Source organism: Dromaius novaehollandiae, chromosome 25, assembly GCF_036370855.1.
Source record: "Dromaius novaehollandiae isolate bDroNov1 chromosome 25, bDroNov1.hap1, whole genome shotgun sequence".
Classification (NCBI taxonomy): Eukaryota; Metazoa; Chordata; class Aves; order Casuariiformes; family Dromaiidae; genus Dromaius; species Dromaius novaehollandiae.
In genome coordinates, this window is record NC_088122.1 from 6,115,368 (window position 1) to 6,130,199 (window position 14,832).

At 47.1% G+C, this 14,832-nt stretch overlaps 1 protein-coding gene across 2 annotated transcripts in view; it reads left to right on the forward strand.

Moving 5' to 3' along the window:
* Positions 1-723: 723 nt before the first annotated feature.
* Positions 724-14,832, forward strand: part of RFX2 (regulatory factor X2) — a 64,653-nt gene continuing 50,544 nt past the window's right edge. For both annotated transcript variants that reach the window (XM_064497273.1, XM_064497274.1), the window contains exon 1: positions 724-886. The gene's annotated coding sequence lies outside the window, so the exon portion shown is untranslated. The remainder of the gene's footprint in view (positions 887-14,832) is intronic.

Consider the following 14,832-nt stretch of genomic DNA (forward strand, 5'->3'; position numbering starts at 1 on the left):
CTCCCCGCTTCCCCGGCTCTTTCCCCCCTCTCCCTCAGTCCCCATCTGCTTCACCAGTCCCATCACTCCCTTGCTGCCTCATCTCGCTTCTTTTGCCACCAGCTTCCTTCACCCCCATTTTGTCCCACTCTCCTCACCTTCATCTTGCCCCAGTCACCTCAGCCCCATCTCTTCACTAGCCTCCTTCACCCCCATCTTGTCCCAGTCCCCTCAGCCCCATGTCTCCACCAGCCTCTTTCATCCTCACCTGGTCACCTCAGCCCCATCTCTTCACCAGCCTCCTTCACCTCCATCTTGCCCCAGTCCCCTCAGCCCCATCTTGTCCCCAGCCACTTCACCTCCATCTTGTCCCCAGTCCTCCCGCAGCCCCATCTCTCTGCCAGCCCCCTTCACCCCCGCGGTGTCCCGGTCCCCTCAGCCCCGTCTCTGCCCCGTGCCCCACATCCCCTACCCGCTGCCCTTCCTTGTCCCCCCGCCTCCCGGCGCGGGGAGCCCGGCCCGGCCCGGCCCAGCCCATAACGGCTCCCGCACCCCCTCTCACCACCCCCCCCGCGCTGAAGCGCCAAAGCGCGCGCCAACTCCAGGCCCCGCCCCCTCCCCGGCTCTATTGGCCGAGACCCAACGTGTCCCGCCCTTGCGGTGACCGACAGCCGCCGCGCCAACCGCCGGCCGCGCCGCGCGGGACACGCCCCTCGCCCCCCCCGGCGCGGAGCGGGCGGGGCCCGGCCGTGACGTAGGGGGAGAGGGTAGCAACAGTTGCCTCGAGACCCGGCGCGAGGCGCCATAGTGACCGTAGCCCTGGAGACTGTTACTTGCCAACGGGAGCAACACGCAGCCCCGGCGGCCGGAGCCCAGCGCAGCCCGCGGAGCCCGGCGGGGAGGGCAGGTGAGCGGGGGAGGGGGGGGCGCGGGGCCGCGGCCGCCCTGCGTGGGGCTCGGCGCGGCGCGGCGCGGGGGGCTCGGAGGGACGGGGCCGGCGGCGGGAGCGGGGCGGCTGCGCCGCGGGACGGGACGGGCCCGGCCCGGGGGGGGGGGAGGGTCCCGCCCGCTGAGGAGGGCCCGGAGCCGCGCGGAGCGGGGGGGGGGGGGTGGCAAGCGGCGGTGCGGGGCTCCCCGCCGTCACCGTGCCCGGAGCGCGGCCCGTCCCGCCCGCGGCGGCGGCCCGGGAACGCCCCAGCGCGGCCCGGCCTCTGGCCGAGCCGGCGCGGAGCCTCGGCGCCGCCCCGGCGAAGTTACGGGTCCGGCGCGGCGGGGGAGGCCGCCGCCTCCCTCCCTCCCTCCCTGCCGCCAGCCCTGCGCTTCGCCGCTCGGCTTTGTTGCGCGGCGGCTCGGGGCTCTGCCGGGAGCCTCCTCGGACCGCGCAACTTCGGGCGTCCAAGTTTTGTGCCTTTTTTTTTCCCCGAGACGCCAATAAAACTCATCCCGCCGTCTCCCGTGCGCTGGTGATTTGTTCCCTCGCACTCCGGTTACCTTGGAGGAGGGGAACCGGATACGTCTCCCGGGGATCGGCAGCTCCTCTGATAACTAACTTCTGGCCTTTTTTTCCCCCCCTTAGTCTGAGCATCAGGTTTTGCTCCGACCAAACGTTCAAGAGCAAATCTTAGCGGTTAGGGAAGCCTTAACAAACTCCTTGCACGATGCTTTTCTTTCTGCTTGCTGGAAGGTTGTAAATGCATGGTGTGAGTATAAATTAAAAAGCGGGAGGGGGAACGGTAGCCAAGTGCTCTGGCTCCTTTTTAAGAAACTTGTGCACCTTTTGTTTTGTCTCGTCTCCCCCCTGTGCCTCAGGCACTCTTAGTGGTCTTACTAACTGCACAGTTTCTTTGGGGGGGGGGGTGGATTTCAACTCTCACCCGTTTAGTTTTGCAGAGCTCCGAAATACCTGTTTTCTATTGGTTGTAGCAATTAGTGCAGATTGAAAGGGGGCCTATTTTTATGCATCCAGGGGCTATTCTTGACTTGGTTGCTCCTGTTTGCTTCGAATAAAGCATGTTGTGAAATAGGGTGCATCTCCTGTTAAAGTAGGGGTTTTGTGCATGTGCCTATTTCGAGCGTGAGTTCCTGCAGCCTGATTAAATCTTTCCATTCTTTGACTTGGATGCTAAACTATCCTCTTTTTTTTGGTTTTGCATCTGAAAGAACCAAATCTTACTAAAGAGCAAAGTGGAATAACTGATAACAAATGATTTACTTCATACGTTTGCTCTTGAAGTATCCTTAAACTGATCGGGTTCAGATTGGTTTGTCAGTCAAGGCTTTCATCTGTCTCTGTCCAGGCTTTCTACTCTTTATCATGGTCATGAATCATTTGAGAACAGGCAGGAATTGCTAGTGGGGGCGGGGGGGGGGGGAGTTCAGTCTCAAAACATAAGCCTTCAACTCCTGGAGACTTGGGTAGGTTCTGTGCTTCCCCTGATTGTCTTCCTGCTTGGGTTTGCTTCCGTCCCTTTAAAATTAATTCAATCTTATCTCATGTTAGCTATTTTAAAGTTATGTGACTAGTGGAGGGCAGGCATTAAAATCCCTGTTAGAGCCGGTATGGAAAGGAAGGCGTCTCAGAAGGACCTGTCGTGGTTATCTGTTTTAAGAAGGGGTGAATCAGCCTCCGAAGGTATTTAACTCTGTTGAGAGAGGCTAAGTGAGCAAAATTGGACATTTGACTTCTCACCTGATGACTTCAGCCATCTAGGAAAAAAACACACTCTTAAGACCAAATCGTGGCTACTGGATACGTGAAATCAGGTCATCTCGTAACGCCCTGTATGTAGTAGCTCCCAGTGTCACTCATTGTTTCACTTTCACAATCTTTGTTCGTGTTAAAGAAATGTTTATTTTGTTCATAATATTGCTGTCCCAAGGGACGTGAGATTTTTTACATTTGGTGAGGCTTGCTTTTAAGTTGCCTCTTGGCGTATACGAACGTGGGTGTATTCTGTTATTTTTGGTTTGGGCCTTTGGAATCCATGCTCTCGAAGTTGTTTCTGCACCCGCAAGGTTTGGAAATACTCTTTCCAAAGGCAGCTGGGATTCGCGTGTAACTAGGACCTTGGCTGTCAGGGTGCGAACACACAGAAAAGACGGTGAGAACTGACAAAGAAATTTCAGTTTTGTCCCCAGTTGCCTTCTGCAAAACGGGAAGGGTACCGAGGAGTTCCTCGGCGATGGCGGGAGCGTGCCGTGCTGCGGAGGAACGGAAGAGCTGGGCCTGCCAAGCTTCGCGCGGGGCTCCCGCAGCCATCCCGCGCGGTGCCCTTCCCCGCTGTGGCACTTGCATCTCGCAGGTTCCTGCCGTAGCACCGCGTCCCGGTGCTGGGGCCCCGTGCGCCAGCAACGTTCGCGCGAGGGCCCGGCACTGGGAGCCGGGATGCTGTGCCGCAGCGGGGCACGTGCGGCTGGAGAGGATCGAGCGTTCGCAGGCGGCTCGCTGGGTGACGTGCTCACGGCTACGGCCCCGTGCAGGAAATTCTCCCTCGTCACATCATCTGCCCTCTCGAAGAGCACTGCCTTTCCGTTGAAGGTGTATGTGTGTATATTTGTCACATGAAGGGAGGCCCATCCTCATCAAGCGACTTGGCAAAAGAGCTTGAGCCACCCACCAAGGGGTTGGGAGGCAGGGAAGGGGTCTCCTGTCGAAGGACTGGAAGTTGAGTGAGGTCTGCAGAGAGGCAGAGTTAAATCCTGTATTTTTACACACACATATACACAGACACACCCTGCATATATATAAATAATTTATATATAGTGTGTGTATGTGTATGCATATGTGTACATACACAAAGATGCATGTGCAATACATTTTCTGCCTACTTTTGCATACATAAGTTTGAAATGGTAATTTAAGGCCATAATTGGTAAAGCTGTGAATCGGCGGATGTCGTATGCCCTCGCTATGTTTTAGGGGCGGATTCTTCCGTTCAAAGTTTTCCCCGCCACTACAAGTCACCTGTGTTCCTCTCACCCTTCCTGTACCTTTTTGTGGTTAAGCCTCTTCAAGGCAGACACAGGTTTAATGTTTCAGTCAGTGGTTAATAAGTGCAGCTTTTTCTAGCTTGATCAAAATAAAATAGAGGGCTCCAGTCATTCTCTTTAAATAGCTTCATACTTGTAACACCTCGGAGCATTGACAGCTGTTAAGTTTTAATCGGAGCATGTTGTCCCTTCAATGCAGGCTTATAGACGTAGCTTACTGAACGTATTCCAGCATATTTACTTTGTTCAGTTTTACTCTAAGTCTAAAAGCGTCCTAGGCTGTGCAGAGTCACAGAATAGAGAGGGCAGTGCTGATTCAACAGGCTTATCTTACCGCTTGGCTTCTCAGCCAAAGTTTCTGCTGGAGGCTGCTGAGATATATTTAAACCAGTTTTCCCCTCTCTCCCTCCCTTGCAGCAAATGCCAGTGCAGTTAGTGCCTGGATGGCTGCCAGCTGGAGCAGCGCTGGCCTGGCCGGCATGCCAGGGCTCGCAGCGGTGTTAGGAGAGGAGCGCCTGGCCTCCCCGCGCGTCGGGCCGTGCGGCTCTGGGATTGTATTTCTGATATTGGAAACACATGCGGGGTTTCTTTCTGTAATCTCTGCTTCGAGACTAGGTATTTTCTCTTATTTGTACTGGCAGTTCTTCATGGCTGTGTTCAAACGGTCACAAATCCACCTTATTGTCTGAGAATGTACTGGCTTTCTCGTGTTAGGCTGTCTCAGTCTGAGTAGCACGTGAGCTAATTATGCCATAAATACATAAATAGACAACAACAAAAAAAACTTCTCCGGCACCGTGATACGTGAAACAAAGAGGAATCCAGTTGCACAGAGCCCTCGCTCCAGATAACCGCTTCTCATAACAAAGCGAGCACGGAGAGAACTGCTTCAGCACACATCAGTACACAAACCGTATCTCCAGTTAGAAAGAAAACTTCAGCTTTGGGTCAGGTTGTTTTTATGAAAAATTGCTGTTTGCGTTTCACCTATCTAGTATAAATAGAACAACTAGAAAAATCTAAATTTGCATAATTCAGCTGACTTGTTTCAGAAATGTTTATTTATGTGTAGACATGTGATTTCATGCCAATGAATGTAAAAGTTTTATTTCACTTTTATTGATGCTTACTTCTGACATAAGGGGGAAAGGCAGCACCTATCCAACCCTCAATTTACGAGGAAATTTCTCAGGTAGTTGTAAGAAATGAGAGAGAGCATTATTGATCTTTTTTTTTTCCCTCCAATGTAAGAGTAGTAAGAAATTTTCCTAATTCAGCTTTCCAAACTGCTTTGTTTTGGTGATCTGGTGTCATACAGGACTTAAGAACTCTGTAAATGCCCCAAGAAAAGAAATTTAAAGGCAATAGTTAAGTATGCTTCTTTATTACTTGATAGAAATCTAATCTCGAATTCTTTTTTTCTGAACGCAATAAATGCCAAAGTCGTCGCAGCATAGTACAAATGTGTCATAGCAACTAAGCTTTGAAGGAGACTAACAACCGCATGTTGCAAAGGGAGAGGGGTCACAAAATGCTGTGCCAGTGATGGCTTTATACAAAACAAATATAAAAAATACAGATTCTCTGTTTTCCTGTCGCAAATGAATAGCTTGCTGAAGTAAATCCTCAGTATCTCTAGGCCAAGAAACTGAAAGGAGGAGTAATTGCACTGGCCGCAGTTTTATTCTGCGCCGATGCATCATACATGCATCAAGCACTGCACTTAGTTCACTGGTGTGTGTTATGACTGTCCAGTATCCACAGAGTATTTCTTCTGTTTGAGATGGTTCTTCTGTGGCTTTATATGTGGGAATGTCCGACTGTATATGTGGACAACTGACAGCACGTAGCTGTGTGCACTGTGATGAAGACTGACAGTTTGAGACGTGTCCCTACCTTCTGTGGCTCGGTGACTTCTTACTCAAATTTCTTTAGGGTAACACTACTCTTCTCGTTACAAAGAAAATACTGGAAGACTGGAATGAATTACTGGGGGAGGAGGAAGGGCTCATGTCTGAAACCTTTCCCGCTTTCAGTAGGAAGCAAGGAAGCCCTGTTATGATCTCCTGAAATTACACCTGGTGGGACAGCCGCAACCAGAACCAAAAGCAGGAGGCAAGAACCCCTCTGTGGGTACCACCATCTCCCAAGTTTGTGCGGGGACATCTCCGGGCAGCACCAGCTAAGCTCACAAAAACACTTTTCTGTTGTTTGCTGCATCTCTGCCCTGAGTTTTGCTACCATAGCTACACGCTGCTGAAGGGGTGTGTTTCCTTTCTGTGCCCTTGCCAGCTGACGCTGTTCTGCTGTCAGAAATTCGTCGTATGGGTCAGGATTTCCAAAACGGAGTTTGTTCAGCTGCCGTCATAGGAATGGACTTGCGTCGTAATGTGGTGTGCAGCAGCAAATCCCAGGCTTTAGGTCAGGGAGCATGCACAAGCAGGAGGAGACATGCCCCTGGTCTTGCTGCCTCCGCTCTTCTGAGGCAATGGCAGTGGCTGCTTTTGGCATTATACACAGGTGGAGGCGTTTGCTATGTGAAATATATTTTCCCCATCTCTTCTAGAGAAGAGGTTCACGGCTGGATTTACTTTTCTCCTATACAGCTTTGAAGTACACAGCTTGGCTTTCCTGGTGGGGACCAAACACGTGCACGCATGCATCACCCATTACTGCAAATACGTATGCATCCCCTTTGCATGCATGCTATGAATGAGTGAATCCTTGTAAAGTCCACATGGCATGAATGAATCTGGGTGTGAAAAAGGATGTTTCGTTGTCCAAAGTTGAGTTTTATGGGTGCCCAAATCATTTGGAAGCCCTAAGATGAAAACCAATATTGAGTCTGCGCTGTGATATACCAGTTATTGAGGAGTTAATTTCTGTGAAGCACTGAAATTATTTGTTTGATGTTTTCTCACGGTCAGCGCAAGGTAGAGGCCCCCACTGAACAGAGCACGTAATTAAGGATGCTCCTTCTTCTGGAGATGTCATTATCTCTGACTGACAGGAGACATCAGGGAAGAAGAAAAAAGGGAAAAAGTGCGGGTGGAATGATGATAAGCAAACAACTTAAGCATAATAAGCAATTACTTAGGTGCCACCTGGCTAGTCCGTGTTAGACTATTCTTTAATATTAGCTTAAGATCCTACGGCCACCATGACGACCATAGAACTATTCTGGCTAATTTCTGGCTCAACACATACAGCTGATCAAACATTGAAATTGTTTGGGGAATTATGTTAGTTATTCTATTTCTTCTAATCCCTGGCGGAGGGTATCTGGCGTGCTGGGAGTTCAGCAGGTTTTAGAAAAGGAACTTCATGCTGACAGATGGTAACGTCCACAAGTGTGCTAGGTACCGCAACGTTGTTCTGGAAGGAATCGAAATCCTTGTGTTTATGAGCCTAACTGGGATAGGAGGTTAGGAAGAAAATTCTCATCTGGCATTTTATTCCACGGATAGCCCACTTGGGGTAGATGGGATCATGTTTTGTATGCTTTGTTAGTATTTTGTGCGTGTGAAGGTCGGGTACTAGGCTGAGTAACTATCTGACCTCAATATGACCATCGTGAAATCACCAAATGACTGCCTAAGCAACTCTGGGCCTAGGAAGATCCTGTTTTACTGGTCCATCTTGAGCAACTGTTATACTGTGTTTTATGAATCTTTGAGTTAGACTGACCTGCCTTTGTGTAGCTGAGCAGGAGGCAGTGGGACACTTTGCAATGAGCTTTTTTCCCTGAAGTGGTGCTGCCATTAGTAGAGAAACCAGGGCACCGGGCATTTAATTTTGATTACTATCGTATATAGGCTATCAGCAACTCTACACTGCTGTAAGTGGTGGCCTGAATATAACACTGTTTGAAGTTCTTCTAGTCACCTTATTGAATAGGTTATTTATGGCTGTAGAGGAGGGTAGATACATGTGTCTTCTAGACTGGCAACTTCTGTAAAAAAGTGTTCTGAGGCATAAACAAGACAGGATCTCACCATGTTGTATCTCATGATAGTTTTTTCACACTGGACTTCTCATATTTTGTTGCTCCCAGGACTGGATTTTGAGATAGCGGAGCTCTAATCTGCTTGTGTGAAAAGCCTTTTTCTTTTCTCTTTCTCCTGTTTGGCTTCCTCCAAGACCTGATCCTGAGCTGAACTAGTGCTTGATGACGTGTGGGTTGGATTAGTGCTTCTCGTGGCTGGGATGAGTTCAGAGGGCTTTGGTGGCTGGGATGAGACAATTACGTTACGGCCTTGAGGAGCTGCTACTCGACGTGCAGATGAAGCTCTGGGACTGGTTAGCAGGGCACGGGGCTGCAGGAACTGCAGAAAATGGCATTCATCTCCCTACTGTCCATTGTGGTGGAGGGTTTCACCAACGCCGAAGGACAGAACTGGCTGAGCCTCAACCCGGACAAAGCCCAGCTCTGCTGACAGAGGTGGAGAAAGCAGCCTGTCCTTACACAGCAGTATATCGGCGCCTCCAGCTCTGGGAGTTTGCCTGTTTTTTTGGTATTCAGGCAAACCTTTTTAGCCCCACGCAACCCCGGCTGCAGCTGGACAAGGGAAGTGAGGGAAAGCATTTGCTGAGGTGTGATTAGATGGAGAGATGGCCCCTCTCCCTGCAGCTGGGGGTATTCGTGGGGAACAAGGCTGACCGTCAAGTCTTTCTCTTTGGTTCTCCCAATTTTGGGGGCCTGGCTGACAAGCAGGCTCTAACCTTGTAACTTCTCTTACCCAGACAGTGTTTTTGTTTGGACAGAAAAAAGAACTTCTGCATAGCCGCTGATAAGACAAAGATTAATGAAAACTGGGAGGAAGCAAATTCTGAGATAAGACCAGCCTCTCTGGGTAGCTATGCTGTTGGCAGGTATTGTAAACCCACTGGTTCTGCGCAAAGATTTATCCTTCTCCTCTGTTTTCTTCCCTCTGCCACTCCTGAGCTGTCTTGGAAGGTAGAGACCGAAAAAAACCCAACAGCTTGAAATCCATCTCTGGGGTGTGAAGGGTGGGGATAGGTGTGAATAAGTGCCCATGGATTATTGCTGTCTCATTTCTTTTCAGTCTTTGCATTTAAACAAAATATTGCATGTGCTGTTTAACATTCCCCTTCTCCCCAGCAGATGAAATGCAGATCTTCTCAAATATTCATGACCTTACAAGACCAATCATGGGAGGAAGTATTTCTTTAATAGGTACAGATAATAAGAGAAATAATGGCTTCTGGTCACCAAGCTAATCTTCGGAGCTTCCTTCTTCCTAGCAAATATTTATTCTTTTTAATATGATAGATGCACGCCGTTGTCCAGAAGACTTGCACTAGCCAGGAAAGTGAAATATCCCTCCCTTCACCTGAGTCCCCAAACCCTGGAAGAAATAGTGGCTTGTTTGCAGGCTGCCTGTCCTCTACAATTGTTTGAACTTAAACTGCAGGTTTTTCTATATTAATTGCCATTCTCCAAAAATATAAATATAAATTCCATGTTTTAGGCTTCAGGATTGCTGCACTCACCTGCTGATGCTAACAACCTGCCACACTCTGTCTTGAGCCAGGTGTTGTAAAAGTAAAGACTGTTCCTACTCACAGGTCTAGAGGTGGTTGGTGCAAATGTTTTCACTTCAGAATAACATTTACTATGATAATTTCACTACCTCCCATATGAATGTTCCCAACTCTGTGATCCGATAATATTTACAAGACTGGAGCTATTGGCAAGCTGTAAGCAGCTGGGTGGCTAGAACTTCTGCTTGTTATACTAATAAACTTACTTATTTAAATTGCAGAGTAGTGTCTTGTATGCTGCAACCATTAAAGATAATTGTGTAAGTTTAGAGTTTTAAGCCATATAATTAGTGTTTAAAATTGTGGTGGAGCACCAGAAATGCTTTTCGATTCTTACCAGTGCTGTTTTTACACTTTCCTTCTTCCTGGTCTTGATGCTGCTCAGAAATTTAACACCTCATTTTTAAACAAGAAGTATAGTCAGAATTCCCGAACCACTTAATAACACATGTTGCAGGAAGCTTGCCCAGATACTGAGATTTTTGAGAGTTCATCCAGTATTTAATCTTGCTTGAGATAGAGGCACTGAGTCAATATAGCTTCTTTCAAACTTATTCTCTAATACCAATTAAAAACCATTAACAGTTGCATTATCACAGTGCCGAGAAGCCCTAATATAACTTGATAATCCATTATGCTGAGTGCCGTACAGAAATACGGCAGAGTCTGGTCTCTGCCCTGACGTGTTTACAGTTTTATTGGGCAGGCAGAGGAGAGAAATCATCTTTTGACAGAGATGAGGGTTAATTCTTCTGCGCTGGCGGTGGCGGTTTGTCAGTCACAGATCTGCTCCTGCGGTCCCTGTCCAGGACATTCCAGTGCTGTGCCTCATCCATCGCCTGCTGCTTCGTCTTCCCGCTTGTTGGGGGTAACAGCTGTGGACACAGCCTGTTGGTTACCAGGGAAGAGCCCGATGCGTCTTCAAGCGCTGGCTCTAGAAACTGAAGTGTCTTTAGGCAAGTGAAGATGCATAATCGTGTCAGAGAAGAATTTCGCTGAGCGCCAGCACTCTTTTACCCTCACGGAGGAAATATGACATGTGAGTTGTGTTGGTGCTTAATAAGCAAGCTACAGGCTCTAATTTTAGAGTCAGTTTTTGGGTAGTTGCTCTTCCGATTCTTCATATACCGTGAGGATGCAGCACACTCGCGTAGGGGCTAGGTGCTGCCCTTCTGCTTATTCCTCTGTTGCCTATTGTCAGGGTGGATTACAGCTGAGCTGGGCAGTAGATTGCAGGGTAAGTCTCTCTTAAATATGAGCTCTGGACCAGGAACTTTCCTGCATCTGCTCCAGGGATACAGTCACCCATAAAAACATGCTCCACCTCGCCATAGTGCTCAGGGATTATTCAGGCTGCTACTATTGCCCCGTAGGGAGACACACTCCATCTTCCAGCCCCACAGGTACCATGCAAGCTCCAGCTTCATTTCTCATTTGTAAAAAGTGCTAATCATCAGCGCCTTCCTTAATGGGGACTGAAAGGAGATGTCTTAATTTCAGAACATCTGATAGCCTGCGCCTGTCACAATAAAATCTCTTCATATGTTAATTCAGGCCCTGGGGCACTATCTAGATCTGTGTATATATATGTATTTACACACGATGATATATTGTAGGTCCGAAGGGTACACTGTGCTGAAGGATGTTTATTCCGTGTTTCCGATATACCTCCTTGCCTAAAGGCTTGGTCCTTGCTGGAGTTTCCCTTGGGAGCAATGTGCTGCTCTGGGCTTTCCTGGGGAACTGTACCCTGAAGCATAAATTAATCTCCGATCTAGCAACTCCCACCTCTTTCTGCTCCTGTCTCCACTTCTATCCTCTGCTTCAATTGCTCTGTGCCTTTGTTTCCCTTTTCTCTTAGGGAAAAATTCAATACCTGCCTTTTCCCAGGAGCTAGAGAGGTTGAAGTGGGGAGGTTTGTAAGTATTAAAATTTGCAAAGTGCTTTAAAATCCTGAAGTGATTGCTGCTTCATTCACAGATCAAACTCTCTCTCCCACACTTGCACTTTTGTTGTTGCTGTTTTAAAATAGTGCCGATATTGCTCTGCTTCGTGCCTGTCCAGGAGGTTTTGTGCAGCCACACTTGTGCCTGTTATCCGGACACTGAGAAGGGAGATGTGTGCGAGCAGAGCTGCGGCTGCCGCGTCCCCTCTGGAGAGAAGCCCTTGCTGGCTCGCACTGCTCTTGGCTCCCCGGGATGTGCATGGGCACTGTAATCCGTGGGAAGCGCCTCCTCGGAGAATTAGGCTCCCCAGTTTGCTCCTAGTATAAATTACCAGCTTTCTTCAGATTTTGCCAGGTGCTAGGGTGTTAGGAAAGATGCCGAAACTGTGCTCAGGGGCACGTTTTGATCCTAAAGATTTTGTAGGGGCAAGACCTCAGGTCTTGAAATGCTTTTGCGGGGGAGAAAGATTGGGGGATTTCTTGTTGTGACTCCAGTAGCATGATTCTCCACCCTGTCTCACAATCCAAGTGAACACATGCGTTGCAGAGGGCTTTAAAAGAGTGGAAAACTTTGGAACAAGAAGTATTTGGGAGCGTGACCCACGAATGAGCTAACGCTCTGCCGTTCCGTGTTGCTCCACTTGCGGTACCTGATGAGGACCTCAAGATCGTTTCGGTGACGCTCCCTCTTTTTGCACGTTTCAAGAGACAGTTTAACTTGTGGATTCAACTTTTCCAGCTGCATTCTGACTTCTAGTCCCTAAAGCTCAAGCTTTTTTTTTTTTTTTTTTTTTTTTTTTTTTCCCCTAAAATGCCACCAAATAACTGAATTAATACATCATACATGGTAATCCTTATTCATGTTCCCTGAAGAATTACTAAATACTTTGGTGATGAATCTCTTATTAGTCTATTATTAAGGCATTTTTGTTGTTGCTTTCATTTTGGCAGCTCCTTGGTTCGATTTACATTCTGATGTTGGACGGCAAAACATGTTTCACACTGAAATCCTCTCCTGATTTCTACCTGCTTTCTTCATGTAAGAGGATTGAATTACATAAGTAGCCAAACATTATGCGATATTTCTGTTGGGGGTGGGGGGGGGAATTAGGCCATACTTGGATGCATTGCTTCTTTATTCTTCTGGCTTCTACCCATCCTAGGCTAACACTGACTTGGAAGATGGTAAGAACTAGTAGCCTGTGGCCTCTAGGAAATAAACTTTATACCTTTTTCTCCGTTCGATTTATGAAAGTTAGTAACTTGCATCAGAAAATTGAGATTAGAGATGGGCTTTTCCAGTCTTTTGCCTGGAAGCATGATTTCCCCCAAGTCAGCAGTAGCGTGTGCTGATGGGTGGAAAATCTGGGGCCGATTAAAGAAGGTACACAATAATAGGGTGTAATAGTGTCATAAACAAAGCATTTTCGTTTTAAGTTTTCCCTCTACCCTTAGAAATCCTGCTCAGCTGGGTGCGGTGGGTTGACTGTGTTATTCCTTCAAGACGATAGTGTTGAAAGCCTATTTTGGAAGGTAAATTAATCTCTGTATTGATCCTGTTTTATGAGTACATAGGAAGAGTGAGCATTTTCCCCGCTGCAGAAGGATAACGTTCTCTCTTGGGCGCATATGTACATGCACACGCTCCCAGGACTGGAGATCAAAGCTAGAGCCCTGATTTTTTTCTGCTCTTCCCAAATAGCTTCAAGCAGCACTGCTGTAACCATCTCTAGGAAGACGACAACAGTGTCTTTTTGTGAACATAATATAAACTGCTTGTAGTATTCCTTTGAGTCCCTTTCTTGAATTGCATCTGTGAGAGATCCCTCTGTAGCTTCATGTCAATGTTGGAGGTTCAGCTAGCAGACTTCTGGGCATATACTGGGAGGAAAAAGTCTTCTGTGAGTACTTAGCTGAACAAAGTGGGTAATTATTTCTACCGGAGTACTTTTTGCCTGAACAATGTAAGTAAAAATGCAGAGGGGATAGTATTGTCTCCCATCTGCACCAAGTAACACTTCTCCACTAAAGAAAATGAATGTATTGTACTTTTTTTTTAACAATATTAATATCTTAATTATATGTACGTCTCTGACCTATACCACTGAAGTAAATCAGCTCAGTCCAGATTTACATCACGGTAAATAAGAACAGAAACTGAGCCTTCTGGTTCGGAAGACTGAACTGGAAATTGAGGATGTACAAAATCTAGTTTTTTGCCTTAAAAATAGACAGATGGGATCATTTAATATATTGCTCGCTAAAGTTTATTTTGACTGAAGTCTGATACCGAGTAGCATCCCAAGCAAATATTTAAGAATCAAATACCATATTGCTCCCTTTTAACTCTGTTGCTGTTAGTTTAAACTAACTATGGTTGTAAAATCATGCGTATTGGCATGAGTTCTGTTAGCAGAGCAGTAATTGTTTGTATATAGTATTTTAGATCGGTTGTGTTTTCAGCCATTACGTTAATGGAAAGCATGTTTTGACATCTTCCCCTTAGCTCACTGACTAAACTGTCTAGATTTGGAGTTCCATCTGGCTGCCATAAAGAAGCTGTCTTTCCTCCCTTCCCCACCCAAATCTATTCTCAATCCGTGAAGGAGTCAGAAAAAAAAGGTTAATTTCTTGTTTCTCTAAGGAAACAAATCATTTTTCTTTTAAAATTGGCAGCGCGATTGACTTCAGCTACCTGCTGAACTGAGGCTCTCTAGAGGCATTGGATGGCTTTTTAACATGCCTCAAGTTGTTTGAAGCACGTTTGTCTTGTAAATACCTTCGGATCATAGCCCTTGAGAGACCCATGAGTCAGGGAGTAGCAAAGGGTCAAGTATGGATGATGTAGAAACCCCAGGCCAGTATTTGGTCAAATGAAAAATCAGTTCATTCTGTTACTCACTGCCAAAAATATCCACAATTAATGCTACTCAACCTGTCCTCTCTCCCTTTCCTAAGTGTCTTTTTTTTCTTTGTCTTTTGGGGAATGAACACTGCAAATACAAAGCTTTACTCTATGGGATGATGAGACTAGCGTTTGCATATATCTTCTGGCTTTCTATTTAAAAGCTGGTTTAGGTAATTCATTCAGTGAAAGGAAAACCAAGGGAGAGTAATAATGGGTCAATATCCGAGCAATATATAATTCAAAAAATATATAGTAATCCCCAATACCACTGGAAGATGTGAATACTGGATGATTCCTCAGAGATTTTTATATATATATTTTAAACTGTGCAGCTCAGACATGAGAATTGGTTGGAGATGACTTAATCAGGCCGCCAGTGTAATGTCTCCTGTTGAAAAATCCACAGAAAGCTTTACACCCCCTACAGCACATCTTCATTGTGCTT